This window comes from Corvus cornix, chromosome 4, assembly GCF_000738735.6.
Source record: "Corvus cornix cornix isolate S_Up_H32 chromosome 4, ASM73873v5, whole genome shotgun sequence".
Lineage (NCBI taxonomy): Eukaryota > Metazoa > Chordata > Aves > Passeriformes > Corvidae > Corvus > Corvus cornix.
The window spans coordinates 54,257,848-54,280,419 of record NC_046334.1 but is presented as its reverse complement, the minus strand read 5'-3'; the positions used below and the strand labels follow the sequence as shown (position 1 = coordinate 54,280,419).

At 35.7% G+C, this 22,572-nt stretch overlaps 1 long non-coding RNA gene across 1 annotated transcript in view; it reads left to right on the top strand.

Annotated features, from left to right (window-relative positions):
* Window positions 1-12,619: 12,619 nt before the first annotated feature.
* Window positions 12,620-22,572, top strand: part of LOC120409866 — a 113,957-nt gene continuing 104,004 nt past the window's right edge. Inside the window, exon 1 of the long non-coding RNA XR_005601683.1 lies at window positions 12,620-12,702. This is a non-coding gene — a long non-coding RNA (uncharacterized LOC120409866). The remainder of the gene's footprint in view (window positions 12,703-22,572) is intronic.

Here is a 22,572-nt window from a genome sequence, read left to right as displayed (position 1 = left end):
ATTGTATAATGTACTGTAATTAAAAAACTTAAATACTTGCAACTACATATTCCTCAATGAATGAACTAACTGTGAAACAAAGTCTGTTTTTTCACTGAAAAAACTGTTATCGACAAGCCTGAGTTGTAATTCTGCAAACTTTTCTCTGCTTGAGTAATCCTATGAAGCTCAATGGGGATACACAAATGCATAATCACATAATTGAAAACACAGTTTTAAGTATAGTTGAGCATTTAGTACACAAAGAAAACAGACGTTGAGATAAAATAAAAAAAATAAACCCCTTGTGTCAAATCTGCAATGGATTTTTCAGAAAGGCATACTTGGAGAATTTGTGTTGTTATCTTTATGCCTTTCACAAGACGTATATCTGCCACTGTCCTCCAGACAGAAAATATAAGTGAAATAAAAGTTATATGAGGTTTAGAGCTGTGTTTTCCTAGTCATGCTTTAAGTAACTTCAGTGTTTAAGATTTGGAAAATGGAGTCCCTTTCACCTAACAAACTGTGGTATTGCCAAGGCAAGTAACTTTATATACTTTCTGACAATGTTGTTTTAATCTATTTTAGGTAGTAATATTACTGTAACTGTAATGATCTGGGACTAAAGGTGATGCAATATTTATAGGCAGAGATAGTATCTTTTTTTTTTTTAAATCTTATATAATTGGAAGGATGAAAAAAGTTTCTGATTATAGAAGATTACAGACATAGGTTTGGTAATTTGAACCTGAAGTAGAGTTAATGTGTGCAGGGCTGCTTGAAGAAATCAGAAGACCAAGCTTTTTCCTCAGCATGTTTTAACTTGGATCTGTAGATATCATCTTCAGGAATCAGGTGCAACTCCTACCTGTTCAGCCCTTGATTTCACCTGTTTGCATCCATTGCTAGTGTGGGTACTAACTGCATGGCAGTATTTCAGAATATTAAAAAGACACCTGAAAGACTTCCAGTTGAATTCACGTTTATAGGTGTGATTGCTCTGGGTAAACAGCTTTTGGTCAATGCTACCCAAGAGCAGCTGGCAAAATTAGGAGTGAAAATCTCTGTAAATGTTTCATCATCTGCTCTTTTCCTGTATGGCTGCTAAGGGTGATGTGTTAGGTTCTATCTCTCCGTTGCTCAGCAAAGTGAGTCAACAGGGTGACGCATTAAAACTAAGGTACGATTACCTTAGTTTTAATGCCCTTGCTTTTATTGGTTTCTGAAATGGCCTTTCCTAGTCGTGATGTAATTCCTCTTATGTATTTGGAAAATCATCTACTACTAAGTACAAAATGAATGATTGTGAGATTGTTACTTATTTTCTAAGGAAGACAGTGCTGAGCTCTGTGGGTCTTATACTAAGAAGAATTTTTTGTCCTTTTAATGAAATTTTTATATATCAATGAACAGATGAAACTCATGGGATTCACTCATAACTGCAAATATCTGTCTGAAAGTTCCATGCTTGAATAAATGTTAATGACTTTTTTGTCATTTGATTAATTCTTGAAGACGACTCCTAATTTTCATCAAGGAAAGAAGAATGCATACATACCAGTGATCTAATGGAGGCATGTAAATTCTAATTGTTTGCCTGTCTTGTCCCCAGAAATTAATGCTTTAAAAAATTATTCTGATCATCCAACTAAATAACAAAAAGAAATGGAAGTTGGCAAAATTAATGTACTCACTGATAAATTGTCAAGCAGGGTCTATCCATTTGCTCGCAAGATCATAGTGAATTTCACAGTTAACTTCTCTCTGCTTTCACTATAGTTGTGGAGAAAAACAATGAATTAAAAAACAGGAATCAAAAATTCTCATTAAAATGGAAATATTTCGTAGAGGAAAAAGGCTGTTTGAAAAATCAGTTCCCTATGTAGTTCTTTTGTCTATGTGCTATAATTCTTTAAACTCATATTTTTCTATTGTCATTGATTAAACCTGTGATAAAGAAGTAATTCTGAGTGCTAAGTATATATTGCAGAAATAAAATAAAGTGGCAGAAGGTATTCTAAGTCAGGTGTAGTATTTTGAAACATTATTTATTTTGAATTCTCACTTGAACTTTAAAGAAAAATGCTTGAAGTGGTAGAGAACAGGTTAAAGCTATATATTCTTTTCAGTTTTGTTAGCAAGGTGTTGACAGCCCCCTACTACCTGAAGGGAGCCTACAAGAAAGCTGTAGAGGAAGTTTTTAGAAGGGGATGTAGTGACAGGACAAGGGGTGATGGCTTTAGACTGAAAGAAGGCAGGTTTAGATTAAAGAAAAATATTCTTCGCTGTGAGAGTGGTGAAGCAGTTAACAGGCTTTCCAGACAAGTTGTGGATGCCCTGTCGCTGGAATTGTTCAAGTCCAGGTTGGATGAGGCTTTGAGCAACCTGGTGTAGTGGAAGGTGTCCCTGCCTATGGCAGGGGGTTGGAACTACATGACCTTTATGATCCTTTCCAACCCAAACCATTCCATTATTCTTCACAGGTGAAAAATAATTGGGAAGAACATTAGTTTGTTTAATGTAAAGTGTAATGACATCAGTATCCACCAAGACGTTCAATAGCTCACAAGTTATTGACTTTAGATCATAATCTGAGTTACAATTGCAGCTGTATTCAGTTCTTTAATGAAACCAGCCATTTTAATGGCAGAAAACATACAGTCAAGTAAATGATGACTGAAGTGTCTGCTAGCTTTTTCTTTAAACTGTGATTTCAGTTTTAATTTTTAAAAACTTATTATATAGAAGATTAAAGCACATTTTTCAGCCTATCATTTAAATCGGTCATGACTAAGTTGATACCAGTGGGCAATGTGTTTGAATATTTCATCATAAAGTGATGGAGCATCTTATCTTGCTTGTTAGAGTGCTTTTACTCACCAGTCTATTCTGCTCTCTTATTTGACATGACCTGAATAAAGAATGACCAAAAAGTTCAGCAAGGACAGAAAAAAAAAGCTATATCAATAGAAGAAAAAAAGTATTTAAAGTCCTGATGATATTATTGCCTTAATTCAGTCAGTGCTATGGAAATAGTTTTCTGAGTTATTCAAAGCCATGTAATGATGTTTGGCTTGCACAAATATAATTTAGTAAAGCAAAGCAAATATTTCTTCTTGTAAACAGAAACTAAATATAGTTAAAATTGATTTTTTCCCTGTAAATTATGGAGCTCACACTTAAAATATATTTTTTGCACTCCAATCTCTTGTCAGACTAGGGAAGCAACTTTCCTTTCTTCATGATTCTCTTGAGATCAAAAACTGTGGAAAACCAAAAAGACATTCAGAAATGCTTTTTTCTCTAAGTACTGTAAATCAGCTAGAACACCATTTTGTCTATGGGCCATTAGAATCAGTACAACAGTCTGACTCCCTGACTTACTGTTCTACTGAAATGTTTAGACTGTTCCTTGGGGCAGTCTCAACAAGCTGAAATTATCCATTGACAGTGCATTCTCTACCTGACATGCTTTTTGTACTGGCAGAGTCCCTTTCCAAGGGACACTGTTTGCTACACCTTGATACTCTTCCCATGAGACTCTAAAGCCCAGGTCAGCTTAATGTGACAATGGCTTTTATCAGATCAGTGAAAACTCTGCAGGGTTCAGATTTTTCTTTCAACTTTCAGATCTGGAGAACAAAAATCACAAAAAAATTCTCTGTAGTGTGTCAATACCTGCCAAGAGTCAGGAGCTCTCTGGGTGTAGGAATAGCAACTGGGAATCTGAGAGGGAATACCTAGCTGTGGCTGGGAGTACCTGTACTGTCTGTAGCTGTTATTGTTAAATCAGAATTTCTTTTGTTTGTCCCATATATCTCAACAGTAGCTGGTAAGAAGATTGACAGATTCCAAATCAAACAGAAAATCAATGCAATTGTTCAGTTGGGACTTTGTGACCTGTTTTTCAGATGTCAGAGGATATGGCATCCAAAGTAACTTTCCTTTGTCCTGCACAGAAGTCACCCTGTTGACTCACTTTGCTGAGCAACGGAGAGATAGAACCTAACACATCACCCTTAGCAGCCATACAGGAAAAGAGCAGATGATGAAATGTTTTACTGCCTTATGTTGTCACAGTCTGTCATCAATGGATTTTGCTCTCTTAACTGGTGATGTTGTATTCGTATAATGCCTAGAAGCCACAAAGAAAGAAAACAAAGTGAATATGTTGCTTGTCAGCCTGCAATTTGTCTGTATTGGCATTCCACCATACATCTTTCATCAGATGCATTCAGTTTGGAGAACTAAACTGTTTATCTTTGTGTTCACTCACAAAATATGTAGCAATAAATAGTATGAAGCAGTTCTAGCTTTATACTTTGGCTTACAATATTATGAATATCATAGCATATTAATTCTAGTAAAGAATATTCAACATAAACCAGCATTTGTGTGACACAGTTTTCTAAGAAATGAGCAAGTAGTTGAGTGAGCAGTGGCTATGAGACCTGGCTCCAGAATAAGTGTGACCAAGGCGAAAAGGTGTCAAATTTTTCTCTTCCCCTAATTTCTATGAAAATATGCACCATGATAGAGGATAGTTTGTGTTAATTTCCCAACTTATGGGAAATTATTATGAAATTATTATGAAAATTATTAGGAAATTATTATGAAAAATAATAAATTTGAACTCAGATTCATCAGCAATTTTGGTCATCCTACAAGTTACAGCCCCTCATGCCTATTTATTGGTACTGTTTGATTATGAACACACATCCACAGAGGTGCTCACTCTCAAGACATGACTTTACAAGAGCCAGGTCTCATTGCCACTGCTCACTGAACTACTTGCTCTTTTCTTAGAAAACCGTGTCACACAAATGCTGGTTTATGTTGAATATTCTTTACTAGAATTAGTATGCTATGATATTCATAATATTGTAAGCAGAAGTATAAAGCTAGAAACTAACACAAACTATCCTCTATTATGCTGCATATTTTCATAGAAATAAGGGGGAAGAGAAAAATTTGACACCTTTTTTCCTTGGTCACACTTATTCTAGCTGGGTGATAGTTAAAGAGCTATCGAAGTAAACTAAGCAGTCTGGTAAACATGCACTGAAGGGCACTGCAAAGGTGTTTTTTGAAATTGTGATGAAAAAGTTTATGAGATAAACTACATATATAAAAGTGAGATACCGTAGTTGTGTAGATTAAGGACTGTTTAAATAATTCAGAAAATAGTCAAAATGGCTAATTTTCTGCAAACAGAACACTTCAAAATTCACCTGACTCCTTAAGAGGGCTTTAAAGTGTTAATTAAGTGTTTGAGAGGAGCTATACTACTTGGGGGATTATCTTACACATGAAGAGAGTCCTATTTACTCTACATCAGTCAAATAGGCATAATTTTGAAATTTAAGGAAGTCATTAGGGAAAGGTGATGATTACCAAAGCTCCTCAACATGCCATCAAGAGAAATATTCAAGATAACATATAATATCATTTGATTTCAGTGGAAAGTAGAGTTATATACAGGGGTAGCATCTGCTGAAGCAGGTGAAGTTTGGCCACACGATGTAATGAAAATAACTGCCAAAAATTAACAATGCCACCAATTTGTGAACTGTCCTTCCTGACTGTGCTTGCATGGCATAAGACAGAGCTGCAGAGAGAAGCTACAGTTGGATTTGAGCACCCTGTTAAGGACTGTGAAGGCAATATAGCTGTGTTAGTGTGGCACTATCAAGGTTAATGAGCACTTCTTAGCCCACAAGGTAAGATTAAGTGCAGTTATAAACACAGGAGTACTGTGTTTTGTGTCTGTGCTGGCCAGGTATTTTCGCAATGCCCTGAACTGAGTTCTACAGATGAGCACCTTGGAAGGGACATGCAGTGACCTCAGCGGTGACTGGCTGCTGTTGCATGTGGTTATGCATGGAATCCATAGGAATAATGTGACTATTTTTTGTGAATGTACAAAAATAAAGAAATCAGTGTATTTCTAGCATTTGCAACCAACATTTCAAGTTAATACAGAGAAGTATATTCTAACTTCAATGATTTAACGAGAAATCCAACACATTATATATTCTGTAAATGTTCTGTCCTACTCTAAGCAGTATGAGATGCTCCAGGACACTATTCTAGTGGCCGGTTATTTTTTTATTTAGAATTTTAAAACTCTGTTTGCATATAATTTGATTTCTGAGTGTTTTGATCTGTTTGTCCAGAATGTCCAGAATTTTTACAGAGGATACAGATATGTCTGAATCCCTGCTGCTCATGATGTAAACTGGTAATGTGAAGTATGTGAGGAGATGATGTTACCTGAATTTTGGTTTGAAAAATGCTTTATTTCCTCATCTCTGTCTGAGCTCAGCAGCTTAGATTTGACAGCCACAATTATGAAATTGGCATGCCAAAGGGAATTTTTTTTTCTCAAAGAGTTAAATCCCAGTTAGTGTTAGAGCTACATTGTTGCACATCTCTCCAGAAGAAACATTGCATTTCCCCAAGGAAACACATTGGAAAAGAAACAATGAAAAAATCAAGTTTAAAATACATTTCAATCACAGTGATTTCTCGTGGCTTTTTTACGTTTTAACAATTTCTGAGAAGCACATGCAGATTGTTTTTTCCTGCACTGATTTGTAGCATAGGAAAAGGTCTTGAAGACAAATTGCCTTCCAATAAGAATTTGTACGTTACATCTGAATTTATCTTTTAAAAAGTGAATAAACATGGAAATGTTCCAAAACACTAAGTTGCACCACATAACTTACAATATAAAAAGGGTGTAGATCAGAATTTAAGTAAGCTACACATTTATTGTAGAATGGATCTAACAACATCTGTGGTTAACAACATGTAGTCAGGGGTAATAGAAATAAAACCATGTTTAGTCATCTTCCTAGGCCTAATTAAAGATGAATACCTGAGAGAGAAGAAAAACATAGTCTGGAATGCAATTATATGGGAAATTTAATCTTATGTCTGACTCCAAAGCTTTGTATGTTTGTATGCAGTTTGTAGGATTAAAGTTGAAACAGAACTATTCCTGTATCCTTTATCCTTGATTCATCATTCTTTATCTTTTTTTCCCCCTCTTTTTCTTTTCTCTGCAGTTTCATGATAAAATAATTCTTCCAAATGGACTTGGATTTAACCCTCTGTATCTGCCTCTTGCCTTCTGGATTTTGGCAGGTTTGAAAACCACAGCCAGGTATGAATTTCTCTTTGAAATTTCTCTTCTCTATTCATATTGCCAATTCATTTGCAGGACTCTTGTGTAGCAGTTTTCATTGGTATGCATATGAACTCTTATGATGAAGTTTAAATATTTATCAGCATAAGTTATCTAGGTATAATGGTAGAACTTTTCCTAGTATTTCTTTCACGTACAGAAGGAAGCTTGGGATAATATACTGATACTGATATATTTATAAAAACTACTGATATGTCAGTAGTGTTAGTGTTAGTATCAGGTAGTCTTCTATCACTGTACCCAGAAATACACAGCAAAGATGTTTGGTAGTGACAGCCTTGGCAGTTAGGTAACCAAATAATGTGGTGTCTAGTGCCATGGAGTGTTTCACTAATTAAGTAAACATGGCTCTGCACTGTTATTGGGTGATGGTGCATTTAGATGCATGATTGCTTTTCCCTCCATTGCTGTATTATACCTTGTTGTTGCATAATATCACCTAAATCATTCAACTACAATTGTATGATTTTATTAGGCCATTGACCTCAGAAATCAAAGTAGCACTAATGTATATTCATGGAGAACTTGGTTGAGTGGGAGTACTCATGTCTTGCTAGAAGGATAGGTAGCTTGGTGATTTTCTCACACATCCAAAACAGAAAGGTCGCATAGAGGAATTTCGGGAGAGCAGCAGTCAATTCCCTTTCCTTTCCATCCTTGTTTCCTTTTTTTCTTTTAATTTTTTTTTCAATCAGTGAAACATTGTTTTAGCTGTTAGCAGGTGATGGAGTGAAATCAGAATCCTGCTGAATAAAAACCAAAATGCAACATTGGAATAAGAAACCAGAAAACCTCTGGTAATGAAAAGTCAAAAAACATGAGCCAGGGAGACTTAACAAGCTATCACAATGATAGGGTTTAGGTCAATGTAGTCTGTAAATAGCAATCTCAAAGTAAATTTTATGTCAGTTTGAAAAATCATATATTTAAAAAAATTTTCCACAGCTGATGCTGATTATCGTTCTGTGACAGTACTGGGGGAAAAAAAAAGTCAGAAAAATTTAATCAAAACGTTCTACTTCTATGTTAAGGGTAGAGTCTGATATCATCTATGACAGGTCATGCTGGGACTAAGTGTATTGAAGTAAATGCCATGAGGTATTTTGAAACAGATGCATTTACATCAGAATAAGCCTTGCTGTTCAAAATTCTCTTTGCAGTAAGAGAGAGTAAGGTGGCTTAAACACTGATATTGGATTTGTGGTGTAAAGATCTTATATATAATTTTAGACTCTTAATTATCAGCAAGTTACAAATAGATCTTTCCAAAGGGTATTGTGTATGGTTGTGACTGAAACTGCTGTAACCCCCTAACAAAGCAAAATGATTAGGTTTTGCTTGTTCTGTATATATGGGGATCCCCTACAAGTCAGCTTGATCCCATAGAATCAAGCTGTGAGGCAATTAATACATATGCGTTCAAACTGACTAATGATATCACTCTAACTAAAGTAGAACTTCTGTAAAAGCATCATCATACCCATAGTCCTCTTGTTTCATTTACTTGGAGACAATCATGTAACACAGGCGATTTTCTAAAGCAAATAGAAATTAAAAAACCCTCAATGCTCAAACTACTATTTAGAAAGAAAAAAAACCCTCAAAAAGCCCTACATAAAACCACCACTCTCTGTTCATAAAAAGCTGGAAAGGTTGAAAAAAGTAAGTTAAGGACATTGAGTGTTACACTCCCAGGCTGGTGGTAACTTATGACTTCCCTGTAACATGTACCGCAGAGTACAGCAGTTTTTGTGTTGAGTTACTAACACATCGTTATCATTCAGATGAAAGAGTAAGAAAATGTAATGGCATTTAGTCTTTGACTTATACTGGACTCTGGAACAGATCAATTTTTACCAATTCTACATTGCCTATGCTTCCAAACTGGGAAAAATGCAGTAGCAGACTAAAAGCACAACAAACAGCTTGATGAAATTGTCCTCTCAGTGCAGATAGTGCCAATGCCAATGTGGTTATTATGCATACAGTTATCACTCCTGCCTTCCTTTTCCTTTGTTCTTATTATTTCTTTTTCTTTCTGCTAAAAATTTTCCATTTGACAACTTCTTAATTTCCAAGTTGAAGTGCTACATCTCTGTTTAAATATTTAAAAAATTACCTGGTGTTTCTATAAATTGAAAAAAAAGAACCAAAAATCTTTCTACCAAAGCCCTGTGAATCTGATCTATATGCCTGGGTAAATTTTGAAATGTAATAAAGTCCTTAATTCCCCAAGGCTGCGCCATATAAGCCCCTTGGTTTCATGTGGGAGCTGAGAAACTTTAACACATGTGGGCTCTGAAGACTTCAGAAAATATTAGCAGAATGTGACAGAGATTCACATTCAAGGTATCTGAATTTTTAATCCATCTTCAAGTTTAGTAGGAACAACAACCTACTTGCCCTAGGAAGAATATTTATTTGAATAAAACTGGGCACACTGGGGAAGGCTGTATTAAAGACAAGAGTTGCAATTTACATGTGGAATCCATTATTGTGACATAATACCTATTTACTGTTTGAGGTCATCACACAATTCTAAAAAACAAAGCAATATAAATAAAATCTTAGAGCTTAATGGGTAATGTAACATCTAATGTACTGACTGTTGTCACAGGATAATACTATAAATCTTTATACTTCAATTTAATTTAGGACACAGAAGAAATCCATTTACAAGCACTTAAGATGTGTTAGGATGTTGGTAGTACTTACTTGGTGATTTACCACAATGACCTGAGTTATAGAGAAACTATTTCAAGTTAAGGGAAAAACTGACCTGGGTTCAAGTTAAAAACAAATGTTCTGACAACTCAAGTTTGACTCATCTGTCAGTATCTCTGAGTTCTTTCCAAGAAACAAAACATTGTTTTTTTACTGTTATGTTGGTTCTTAATCTTCAGTAGATACTGGTATACTGGGAGTAGGAGAAATAAGCTAGAGGAAGAACAGGGAAAAAAACCCCTAAATGAGAGAACTACTAGCAAAATGGAATCTGAACTTTCACTGTGAGTAATGGAAGCAAGCAGCTTCCTGAATGGAAATTCTCTACAAGAAACAGTTCTGTCTACATGGAAATCAAAATGCTGTTGACAATAGTGGCTTCATACTTTAAGTATGATAGGACAGGTATAGTGGACAATTATTGCTATTTGGATTAGACAAGAAATAGCAAATTTACTTTAAGAAAATTGTCAAAAGGTCTGGTGCAGTTAGAAGCTGTTATCTAGTAAATCAAATAGAAAAAGATAACAGGTAGTTTGCCATAGTTGAGAAACATAAGAAATAGCTACCCTTTCCACTGCACATATGAATAAATTACAAAATACAATTTAATTCAGACTGGTAACTAGGGGAGGGTGCACAACGAGTCTTCCTAGCAGAAAAAGACATCTGTCTTATCCATCATTCATTGTGGAATAACAGTGTTGTGTCACATTGAACAAAATCAGTACACCCTCATTTTCCAAAAGTAGGAAAATTTCCAGAGGCTTTGTTTTGGCTCTGTACTTATTCATGTATCCTACCAGCATTGCTTGCTATCTCTGAGACACTGTATAAATATTAATTAATTATTCCTTGCCATAAATCTGTTAAATAGATTATTATTTTAAACACTGTCAACACCATCATTGAAAATTAGAGACTTTTCAAGGCGAAAGTAACATTTTTGTTCTTTCTGCTTGAATTATTTTCTGTGGACTGGTTTGGTTTAGACTGCAGCAGTAAAATGCCCATTTCTCTTTGTAAGAGATCTGCGAGGGATAAGGATAATCTGAGAATGTGAAGAATATCAAGACCTTATTTCCCACTCCCTGATGGCTCATGACATTATCAGGCAGGTTATTATTATATAAAGAAGGCATTGCTTGTGTCAGAGGCAATGCTTTGTAACAAGCAGTAAAAGCCAACATGAAAGGTCCATTTAATATCTTGGTAGTGATGGCCAGCTTTTGGAAATGAAGCCCATAAAAAACACCTTGGGATATTGAGAATTTGTTACCAACCCTCCCAAGCTGCATCAACAATTCCACTGAGTCTTGGTGGAGCATGGTACTCAGATTTTTAGCCTCAGCTACTTTTTCCTGCTACTGCTTGTCTAGTGGGAAAAGCTAGTACATCTGACCCTTTGCAGAAGACAAAAGATTAATTTATAATTGGAAATACAGGGACCAAAAATTGTAGTTGAAAATCTGTATTTACTCACCCACAGATGAAATAAAAGCAGTTGACTCTGAAATGATTGTTCACTATCTGAATTTTAAATGTTCTTGTTTGCTTGGGAGGATCTTATGGGAATTTTTAATAGAATTTGAATTGTTGACAATCAAGAAAATGACAATTTTTAAAAAATTCTTACATAGGAAATTGCCTCAATGCTTTGAATGCTCTGCTCTACATAGCTTATTTGGTTAGTTTAATTGTAAAGAGGAGTAAATATTTTGGTTGTGCTAGAGCTGTCTAACAGAAATGAAAGATGGAAAAGGCATATTAGGTCACCTTGAGGGCAAATTCACAGGTGCTGGAAGCTGGTATAATTGCACTGACGTCAATTCCCATTCTTTTCACTTGGAACTGCAGATGCTCAGCACCCCTGAAATCCCTGACGTGTATTCAGATTGTTCTTTTTATTACAACACAGTTTTTAGTGCATAGTCCCCTACATTTTTGCTCATTAATGTGGTGATGTATTGACTAACATAAACATTCCTGTACTACTGTATGTTTTCACATTTAGCATATTTAGCAGATTTAGTCTTTGGCAACTAAATGCAAGTAGAATGATACTTGCACCTTTTATACCAGAGAGCCAGGAGTCAAACCAGAAGAATCTGCTAATGCATCTACAGAGGTGTAAATCACCAACATGGCTTCAAGTCTGGAGTGTTTTGATTGTGAGAGAATGAAGCAAAAATGTGGCACAAAAGAAAAATGCTTTGCAGAAACCATCAATAAGTAATGACTTTGTAAACAAGAATTCCAGTTCTTTTGGATTCATTGCCACCGAGATATACTTCAAAGAATGTTCTAAGCAGAAAGTTTAAGAATAAGGGTTGACAGATTTCTATATCTTATATATGGAAATTATAATTTAAATATAATTAATAAATTATAACTTGATCATTTATCATTTTTTCCAATTGTTCAAATTTTTTCATTTTTTTTTGAATTGTCGAGGATTTTTGAAAGGGCAGCATAGGGTAAAAGTAAGCAGTCAGAAAGGGATATTTCAGAAAACGTTAAATGTATTTTAAATAACTAGCAAGTGGAATAGTTTCTGGGTTAGAGCTGCTGCTTAGAATCATAGCGCAGCAGTAACTTAGACAGTGAGATGGAGAAATCGCTTACACTTGTATCTACTCTGAGTTCCAAGAAAAAATGTGGTTGCTATAGCAACTGCCACATTACACTTATGCAGTCTCTGGAATAGATTAAATTGCTGAAAACCTCAAGGTTTTGTTTGACTGTTGAGAACTGCAGCTATATGTGCTGAAGTTACTTAATCAAAGGTATGTTAGTGTGCGTATTCTTACCTGTTACTTACTGAATCTTTGGCTTGTTACTTTAGCTTAGTTTTTTTTTTGTAGCATGTACTAATTCCAAATAACTTTGTCACATTTATTTAGTGTTTAGGTGGAATCTACTTGGTTATATGTACATATAAGGTACACACTGAATGTGTGAAACATACTATAGAAAATTTCCTGTCATGAGATATAGCCAAGGGGTTTAGAAAATCAAGGTATTTCTTTACTCTAGGAAGTTTGTTTGGAGACCATCCTAAGATTCTGTAAAAAAATTAATCATTAATCACTATGGGAGCAGAAAGCAAGCCATGTGTTTTGTTTTTGATGGAAATTTACTCTGTGGGCTCAGTGCAGTAGGTCAACAATTGCAGATGAAGTCATCTAACATACTTCCATTATTTGAACGCAAATTCACGCGTTATAAGTGCTTAAATGCAGTGATTCTGAAGGGTGATGATTTATGCCTTCCTGATGTGTTTAAGAACTTCAAAAGTTTAACTACCTAAGATGCAGGGAAATTCTGCTGCAAATATTTTTTGGATGGTGTTCATGAAGAACAAAATACAAAATAAACATAGGGTGCAGCTGTAGAAAACAACATTTTTCTTTGAACAGCTGAGATGCCACAACATCTCATGCTGTGCTAGGAAAACTGTAGATATTTTGAATTGTAGGCCTTTTGGGCCTCCCCAAGCTGTGATTTCTAACAGAGAAAGTAGGTATTTTAGTAGACATACCTAGAATAATTTAAAACTGAAATTCTGGGATTATATGCATTTGTATGTTGTAGTAGGTGTTTTTGTTATTGTTATTCTAGACCATTTCCTCTGTTCTAGGGAGGTAATATTTTAGCGCTGCAGTTGCTTTTGATTCTTCCCCCTGCTTAATGAACAGTTTTTGTTATCTCCTGCTGTCTCTGTTCTGGGCTTGCCCTGCTGGGGCAGGGAGCAAAGCACCTGGCAGAGTCAGGGTTCTTGGTTGCTTTGGTGCTGTTTTTCTTCTAATGTGAAATGAAAAACTCTGCCTACTTTGCATGTATACTTACTTCTCCCTCTCACTTAGATTTTCCACAATGTTGAATATATGGCAGCCCCTCCAGAAAGCAACTGGGTATGGTTCTTCCAAAGGTCTGAGCTTTACCTGACCTCCTAGCCAGTCACCTACTACCCTTCCTTTTCTGAATTTAACTCTTTCTTTAGAGTTAATTTTTCATTTTTCATGCTCCCATGGCAAATTCTGACAGACTCTGAAGCTTTACTTTGTTCAGATGTTCTATCTTTATTTTACCTTTTTTTTTAGCCGGTGTTTCTTATTGATTTTTTATCTGTTTGGTGATTATTTGGTGATGTGACTGGGTGGTACTCTATTTTCTGTTTATTGCTCAAAGTTTTAGACTGAAGTAGTGCTTTCTTCCAGCCTTCAAGGTAATTTCTGTTTTTCCCTGAGGGGACACAGAAGTCTGGTGCTGAAACATTAGCGAGTCTTTTGTAATGAGCGACAGTAATTTCATTTACTTTCTGTACCTGATACAATAACTCTTACAGCTTATTTGAATATGTCACTTGGTACTTTACATAAAAGTGCTGCATCATTTTCTTTGTAACATCCTTACTTGTAGATTTAACAGCACCAGGTTATCCAGGATTGCAGTTATTGGCTCTATGTGTTTATGAAATACATTATCATAAATATTCATGATTTCTTGTGTGTATTTGATATCAGTTTGCAATGTTAATCCTGCCTCAGGACCAACTTCCATCATGACAAGTACAAGAAATATATTCTTCTTGCCTACTTGTGAGCTTCATAAATTAAAATCTTTGAAATACACACAATGTAATTTGCCTTGCTTTGTGCCCTATGGTATTTGTCTCAATATCTTGTCATTGAGTTTTCATAGGAGCTACATTTTTTTTCCTTGTCAGGTAACCTGGGTTCTGTCTTCTTTGTTGAAAACTGTCACTTTATTCTTTTGTTACCCACTTCATTTTGTCATCTTGGAAAACAGGTTCCTGTGCTGCCCCTTCCATGGCAAAACACATCCTTGTGCTGTGTTGGAGGTGGTTAGACTCAGTGATTATTTAAAGAAGGAACACTCTTGTTTAGAGTGCTAGGGAAATTAAAAGAAGAGAAAAATGGCTTCTAGACAGAAGGAGGCTGTCTTCAACTCTTTTCACTGTAAATCCAGCTGAAAGCAAAGCTTGTATAAAACTGCAGCGCACCATGGGGAAACTATTCCATGTATGCTTCATTCACTTGGGTTGGTTTGTTGTTATTTTTTTTTCTCCCAAGCTTCTCACTCTTAGTCAATATTAAAATCTGGGTTTGGCTATAGTAATAATGTTATATATTCATGTGAAAGTGTGTGACATCCAGCTTAGTTTTCTGAGGATGACTTTATGAGCAGACACAGGGATACAGTTGAGAATTACAATTAGCTGAACATTTCTGCTCAGTTTTCTTGATTATAGGCATCAAACGTATTTTTATCTGTATTTCCATTAATTCATTTTTTGCTCAGTTCCCATAACCAGATAGCTTTGAAATTAAGGATGATTTTTAGTGCATAAAATACTTGAAGAAAAATGCCTACTTATTACTTTTATATTGATGATATATTCTCAATATCAAATGAGAACATTTTACCACTAAGAAGTCCAACAATTTTGTATATTCCAGTTTTCATTCACTATTAGCAAGATTCATACTTGTCAGGACCTGTCACCTTTTTCACAATTTGCTTTACTAGTATATTAGTTACAGTAAAAACTTAGCTCATTGTTTATCCTGCAAAACTCACTTGGCTCCCTTGCATTGCTAAAATTATGTCCAAGTTTGTTTGCTACTGTTTTTTCACTTCTAAATACATCCGTAGGTGCAAAAGTTGAGAAAACAATTAGACATTCCAGCGACTTTTAGAAAGAATCTGGGTTATAAACAGGGCAAACCATGTTTTGGTACACAGGGGGATGAGGATTGGGGCTGTTACAAGGTGTCCTCTGTGAGAGCAGCCCCTGGCAGAGTCAGTTTCAGCTGCCTCCGAAATGGACCCACCACTCGTCAAAGCAGCCACATTTGTGTATAAATGTACTTCAGAAAGAGTAAAAAACGCTGCACAGCAGCTGTGAAAATGAGGACTGAGACATGAGAGAAAATGTTGAAACCACGGCACAGACACCAAGGTCAGTGTAGGAAGGGAAGTAGGTGTTAACAGGTGCCAGAGCAGAGATTCCCGGGCATCCCGAGAAGCAGAACATGGTAATGCAGGTCAGCCACCTGCAGCCCGTGGAAGACATGGGTGGAGCAGATATGCTGCAACCTGCAGCCCACAGAGGATCCCAGGATGGAGGAAGTGGTTGTGTCATAAAGGAAGCTGCAGCCCAGGTGGAGCCCACGCTGGAGCAGGTTTGCTGGCAGGAACTGTGGCCTGTAGAGAACCCACACTGGAGCAGTCTGTTCTGAAGGACTGTGCTCTGTGCAAAGAATCCATGTTGGAGCACTTTATGAACAGCTTCAGTCCATAGGAAGGACATACACTGAAGGAGTTCAGGAAGGGCTGTATCCTGTGGGAAGGACCCAATGTTGGAGCTGGAGAACAGCGTGAGGAGGAAGGAGGAGAAGTCATGAAGTGTTACTATGGACTGACCACAACCCCCTTTCCTTATCCCACTGTGCCACTTAGAGCAGGGAGAAAGTTGAAGAGTGATGAATGAAGGAGGGAAGTTGATCCTGGGAAAAAGGGGGTGTGAGGGCAAGGCATATTTAGTTTGGCCTTTTTCTCATCATTCTGGTCTATTTTTAATTGGCGGTAAATTAAATCAATCTTCTCCAGCTAGAGTCTGTTTGCCTGTGGCAGTTTCCTGTCCTTATTAAGCCATGAGCATTTCCATCTTATTTTATCTCCTTGTTTTGCTGAGGAGGGGGAATGGAGAGTGGTTTGGTGGGCTTCTGGCAGCCAGCCAAGGTTAACCCATTGGACATTTCTTGCTTTTGCAGTGTTGTAAGAAGTAGAAGCTATCTTTAGTTGATGGATTCCTCATGCGTAAAAACACAGTTGTGTTTTCTATTATTCCAGTATTTATTGCTGTACCGTTTGCTATGCTCTATGATATGATGACAGCAGAATCTACATGTAGAACTTCCCTAACCCAGAGTTCAGTAAATCGGGGAGCTGATACTAAATGAAGTACATGTAATTGAAAAGACAGGGGACCCTGATGTATTCCAAATGAATTTTGAAGGACACACAAAGGGAGTACCTTCCTTACACATTCTAGACAGAATTTTTTAGCACAGAACAGATAAGTGGAAAATTTTAATGCTTTTATAGGGATGTCCACTTAATCTAATTTTTCCCAGCTAATCATTCATTCTTTTATCTCTTACCGATCTTTTTATCAACAAATTACAATCTTTTCTTCCACCGATATTCTAGATACTAAAGTGTAACATTGCAAAATCACCAAGGGCAAGGAAAATTAGAACAAGGTATGTGAGGATTAAAAAAAGGCAGAAGGGAAAGGAAAATGAAAATGCAATAGGATGAGGTGAGAAGAAAAAGAACAAAGATAAGTACTTAAATATGAAAAGGACAGGGAGTGAAAAGAAAGAAAAGAAAAATATTCTGAAGTAATAAACAGTGGTTATTCACTTAATAAAACAAGTGTATCTTTGAGTGTCTATGCAGGTATGTGTCTAGAGGACTCCTGAAGCACCTGTCAGCTGATTTTTTAGAGAAAACTATAGCGATATAATTCAGCCATCAACACAGGTCCTACGCAGATGACACAAATGAATGTTTTCTCTGCAGTTTGTGGCTTCTTGGTACCTCTGGTAGATTAGATCTCACTTAAAATTAGCTGTTAAAATTTGTGAATCTTTAAAGGACCTGTTGCAGGGTTAATCAAACTGTACAGGAGCTGTTGAAGAGTCATTCAAACTGTACAGAAAAAAATGGGCAGAGAAATAGGGTTTCTGCTGTGGAAGGGATTACAGGAAGGCAAACATCTGTAGTGAATTTCACTAAGGAAAACCTTCAGCACTGAGTGCCAAGGGCTATGTGAAGGACCTCAGTAAAATTAAAAAACCCATTCATTCAGAGTAAAAGACTAGAGAGGTATTACCAAGCAATAGCAGAGTGCATATGCTACTTGAGAAAAAGCTCTCTTAAAAGTTGCAGGGAGACATAGTATGTGACACAGTTTAGGATTGCTTTTTGGAATAGCATTCCATCTTTTTGGTGTAGGACTTAATTCATGTCTTGTGGACAAGCTCCTGCTATTCTGTCCTAATTCCATGGTCATCTCTTGCAGCCCCATTGTATCTTCACATTGTTTTGTATTTTCAAACAAAAACAAACATCTGTTCTGCCAGCACTAATCTCTCTGAGCTCACACTGTGTTTTCATCATCTCTGACTAGGAAAATCATTCAGGCTGCAGTTTTTCCTTCACATTTATGCTTATTGGAAAGACTAAATACTTCATCTCACACTCAGGGAAGGAACTTGAAAATGCTGCCCTGTCTTGCTGAGAGCATTGCTGTCCTAGAATCATTTAACATCATTGTAAGTATCAGCGTGAATATACAGAAATTACTCCAACTGAGCATGCTTTTTGAGTAGGAAGAAATCTCAGGTTTTTACACACAGAGGTGCCAACCAGCTCCAGTGTCAGCAGTGATTTTCCTTCTCTTTCATAAGAATACCTAGTAATGAAAACTGTGAGTTCAAGACTGATTGATCTGCTAGGCCTTCCTTAACAGAGCTCCTGAATGATCCCTCCATCTGTATGCAAAATGACATTTGAGCAACTGCATTTCATTTGTTTTGAGTTTTTTCAATGTATACAGATTAGATGAGTATTAGGATGTCCTAATTAACCATGCAGGGAGATAGGGGAGACTAGTTATGTACATAACTCAGACTCCTAAGGAGAAAGACATCTCCTTCCCCATTTCTCTGTAAGTTCGGTATCTGTCCCTTGTATTCCTTGTCCCATTCCCATTTCCTTCAACTTCAAAAAATTATTGCAAAATTTTGTCCCCCTCAAAGTGAATGAGAAATTTGAAAGCAGCCAGTTTCCCTTTCTGAAGCCGCTAAATTGATCTACACTGGACCTAAATCCCTAAATCATCCCTGACATAATTCTGTTGCCGTTAACTGGGACATGTATGCAAGTTATTGGGGTGTAAACAACAGGTTTGTTCAGTTCATAATGTACAATACTTTCAGCTTGGAATGTTAATTTTTTTCTGTATGGTTTTTACAATGGAAGTCATTTCAATAAAGCTTTCATAGGCAAAATGCTACAACAGGTATTTCCAGTTAGATAATATAGGATATACAACATAATCATGCATTTCAAAGTAGAAGAGAAAGAACAAAGTAGACTTAATTAAGAATGGTTCATTTTTTGGCAGGACTAAATGTTTGTTTTCTCAATATCACTTTCTGTGGATTGCTTTTAGATTTTTTTCTTAATTTTCTTATTTTTAGGAGCTATGCTAGTTCTACTGTATTATTACCACATTCTATGGTACTTTCTAGGTGTTTCTCGGCAAAAGTGCTCTGTGTGACTTATAGACAGTGAGTACACATAAGATTGTAAGACCTTAAAAATGCAAAAAAAAAAAAAAATCACCAAAGACATAATTCACATGGAAATTATTTTTTGGTGAGATTTTTAGGTCAGTGTTACAACTCATTTTTTTAGAGCTTTTCAAGTAGCTGCTGCAAGGATTATCTTATAATGCAAACATTTCCCCCTCTTTGCCCAAACTGATTTTATCCAAGTTGTTTTTGCTTCTGTATTTCAGAGTTGTGCAGAAATCATGGATGCAGTCCTGGTCAGATTGAGTCATATCATTGATTAGTTTTAGTGGAATAAGGGATAAGTATCAAGGTTTCTTACTATATTTAAATTTCTGAAAACTCTGTGTAAACAAAAAACCAGAGTTTTTGGTTGAGTGATCCCAACAGCTTAATGTGATTTTCACTTGCATACATGAAAAGCAAGTCATAAACTTACAGGAGGGAATGATGGAGAGAAAAATAAGGAAAGTTACGTTTGAGAGTAAATGAAATTAGTCAGAGCATTGTGATTCTACAAGAAACTAAATGATGCCATAATTAGATCTAGCCAAAACATTTTAGGAGAATGGCTTTTAAACCCACTAAACATATTGATTTATTATCTTAATGCATTTGATAAATAGCTTCAGAAAAGATAAAAGCAAACAACATGATTCAACAAAACAAACATATTTTATTCCTTCTCTCAAAATAAGAAAAATGTGATATTTAGCTTTACACCAAATGAAATTTTGAGATTAAACTCCCCCAATAAACAAACCCACCCCAAACAAAGCATTCTATTTTAATTGACTGACATGTTTAGGCTAAGCAAATGCCATCACAGGGAGGTAGACTGAAAAGAGATATGAATTAATGATAAAGAACTGTATTCATATCCAGAGGTGGGATGTGGTAATTTGTGACATTTATACTTTTTATTCTTCCTAGTCATTGGTGCCTCTGGGTTTACACTGAAAATAATGCAAGAAGAGTCTATCAATTTGGGTAGGTAAGTGAAAAAACCCAAGTTGTCTTAGGTCAAATGGGTAGGACCAATATTGTGAGGATGTAGTTTTTTTTTTAAAATTATTTCAGGGCATAGTCAGACCTATGTGGATCAGACTTTGTATGATAAGATTAATCTGTCCAAAGTATATTTTTCCATAAACTTATTTTCATGCAAATTTAAACTTTTATGGGAAATTTAACCTCTATATGAAAGCTGGTAGTTTATACAAATGGTTCTGAAAGTCATGATTACATATTACCAGGATGTGAAGCACTGACAATGTAGTCAGAAAGGTTTTCTCTATCTAAAGCAAGTTATTACTTTTAGAAGATGTATCATGGTTCTATAGATCTTAGAATTATGAGAACACAAGTAAGAAAAGAAGTGGATGGCTAACAGATCCTGTTTGCTTGTTTGTTTAGGAAAAATAAAGACTAAAAATGTTATTCAGTGTTGGGCTCAAATTTATTGCTGCTCTGATTCAGCTATTAAAAAACCCACTTATCCACAATACAAGGTGACACAGTAATGCATTTATAATATTCTGTGCTACCATTATGCTACCAAGCTTTGAATGCTAATAGAGTTATCTCTTGTTTGCTCAATACAGTGTACGTGTCCTAGTTAATACTATGTATAGTGATTCTGTTGTTGTATTTTCAAATGCCACTTGTTTATAATCAAAAAGGATTTCCTATTTATGTGCATTTCCTGGCAACTGCTGTTTTTTTTTGGTTTGTTTTGGTTTCGCTTGTTTGCTTACTGAGAATTGATTTACTCAGAAGCTGTTATCTAAGACCATCCCTTGACCAGTTTGACTGATCCAAGTAGATCTGGTTGTTTCACATATCACTTTAATCCCTGATGAGGAGAATTTGCTTGATCAAAGAAAACAGTAGAAAATTTCAGTAACTTAAAGATGTTAAGAGAGCAACAAAAAAGCAAATGCAATTCAGTGTTAATTAATACATATTGAAGTTAAAATTAAACCTAGTGGTGCACTTTACAGCATTCTAAGACACGAGTATTGCTTGAAGAAAGGGAGAAAAATAATTATAAGCAGTTCAGTGCACAGCTCAGCTACAGTCAGGAAAGTTAGCATGATATTGGGACACATATGAAGTAGGGTGAAGAATAATAAGAGATTATTACAATACTTTTTTGAGTCAGTGGTAGGAGTTCTTGTATAGTACTGTATGCAGGGCTTTCCACACATCTCAGAGAGATATTAACCACCTATAAGGGGATTCAGAGAAGGCCAATAACAATTATAGAGAATCTGGAACACGTCTCATGAAAGAAAATTGGGAGGGTTTTCCTTGGAAAGATGATGAGTAAGTGGGAACACAATAAGAGTATACAAAATACTTAATACTGTAGAAAGATTAATAACAAATTTTCCTCCTCTTTTATAATACAAGACAAAAGAGGCATTAATGAGAACATTTATTTACTTATATTTAGAAAAATAGAGATGTCTATCCAAGACAGGATGTAGGCTTCCTTACATAATTATGCAATAAATATCTTCATGTAAAACCTAAGCAACATTAGGGTAACCTATTCCACAAGGACTCAGACCTGCAGAGACAAAGATCTACATGCTATACAGAAAACAGTTCAGGGATGTATATAATAAAGATGGTAAATTGAAAGCCAATATTTTTTCCCTCATGCATAAAGTAATTACATGGGAGAACTATAGTGCAACACAAAGTGATATAAACAAACATCTAGCAAAAGTAAAAAGAGATTGCCTGTTTATAATTTTAATCATGCTATACAAAGTCATTACAATTAATTATAAGAACTTAGTAAACCATAATACATCTCATTTCAGAGCTTAAACTTATGTCTAATGATATGAGACCGAACTGAAACTTTGTGCAGATTGGTGTAGATAATTTTCAGTCTGGAAAGATTTTACACTTTCCTGTGAAACAATTTTATTGGATGCTCTAAGAGATCATTAAGATTTGATGGACCTTGGTGTGATCTAATATTTTGATTCTTATGTTTCTGTATTAGCAAATATATTGCATCTATCTCTGGTAAAGCGGAGTTGTTATGAAGCAAGATGCTGAGAAGCATAGAATGTTAAGCTTGCATCATTAGAGAGCAAAATTGCTTCAAACAGGCATTCCTGATGTTAAGGAATTTTAAGTTGACTAGTGCATGGGGCTATGAGTTGGGTTGCTTAGGGAGAGATGGTAGTTCCAGGGCTTAAAATGTTATTCAACATATTTGAACTGACTATAAAAAATGTTTCA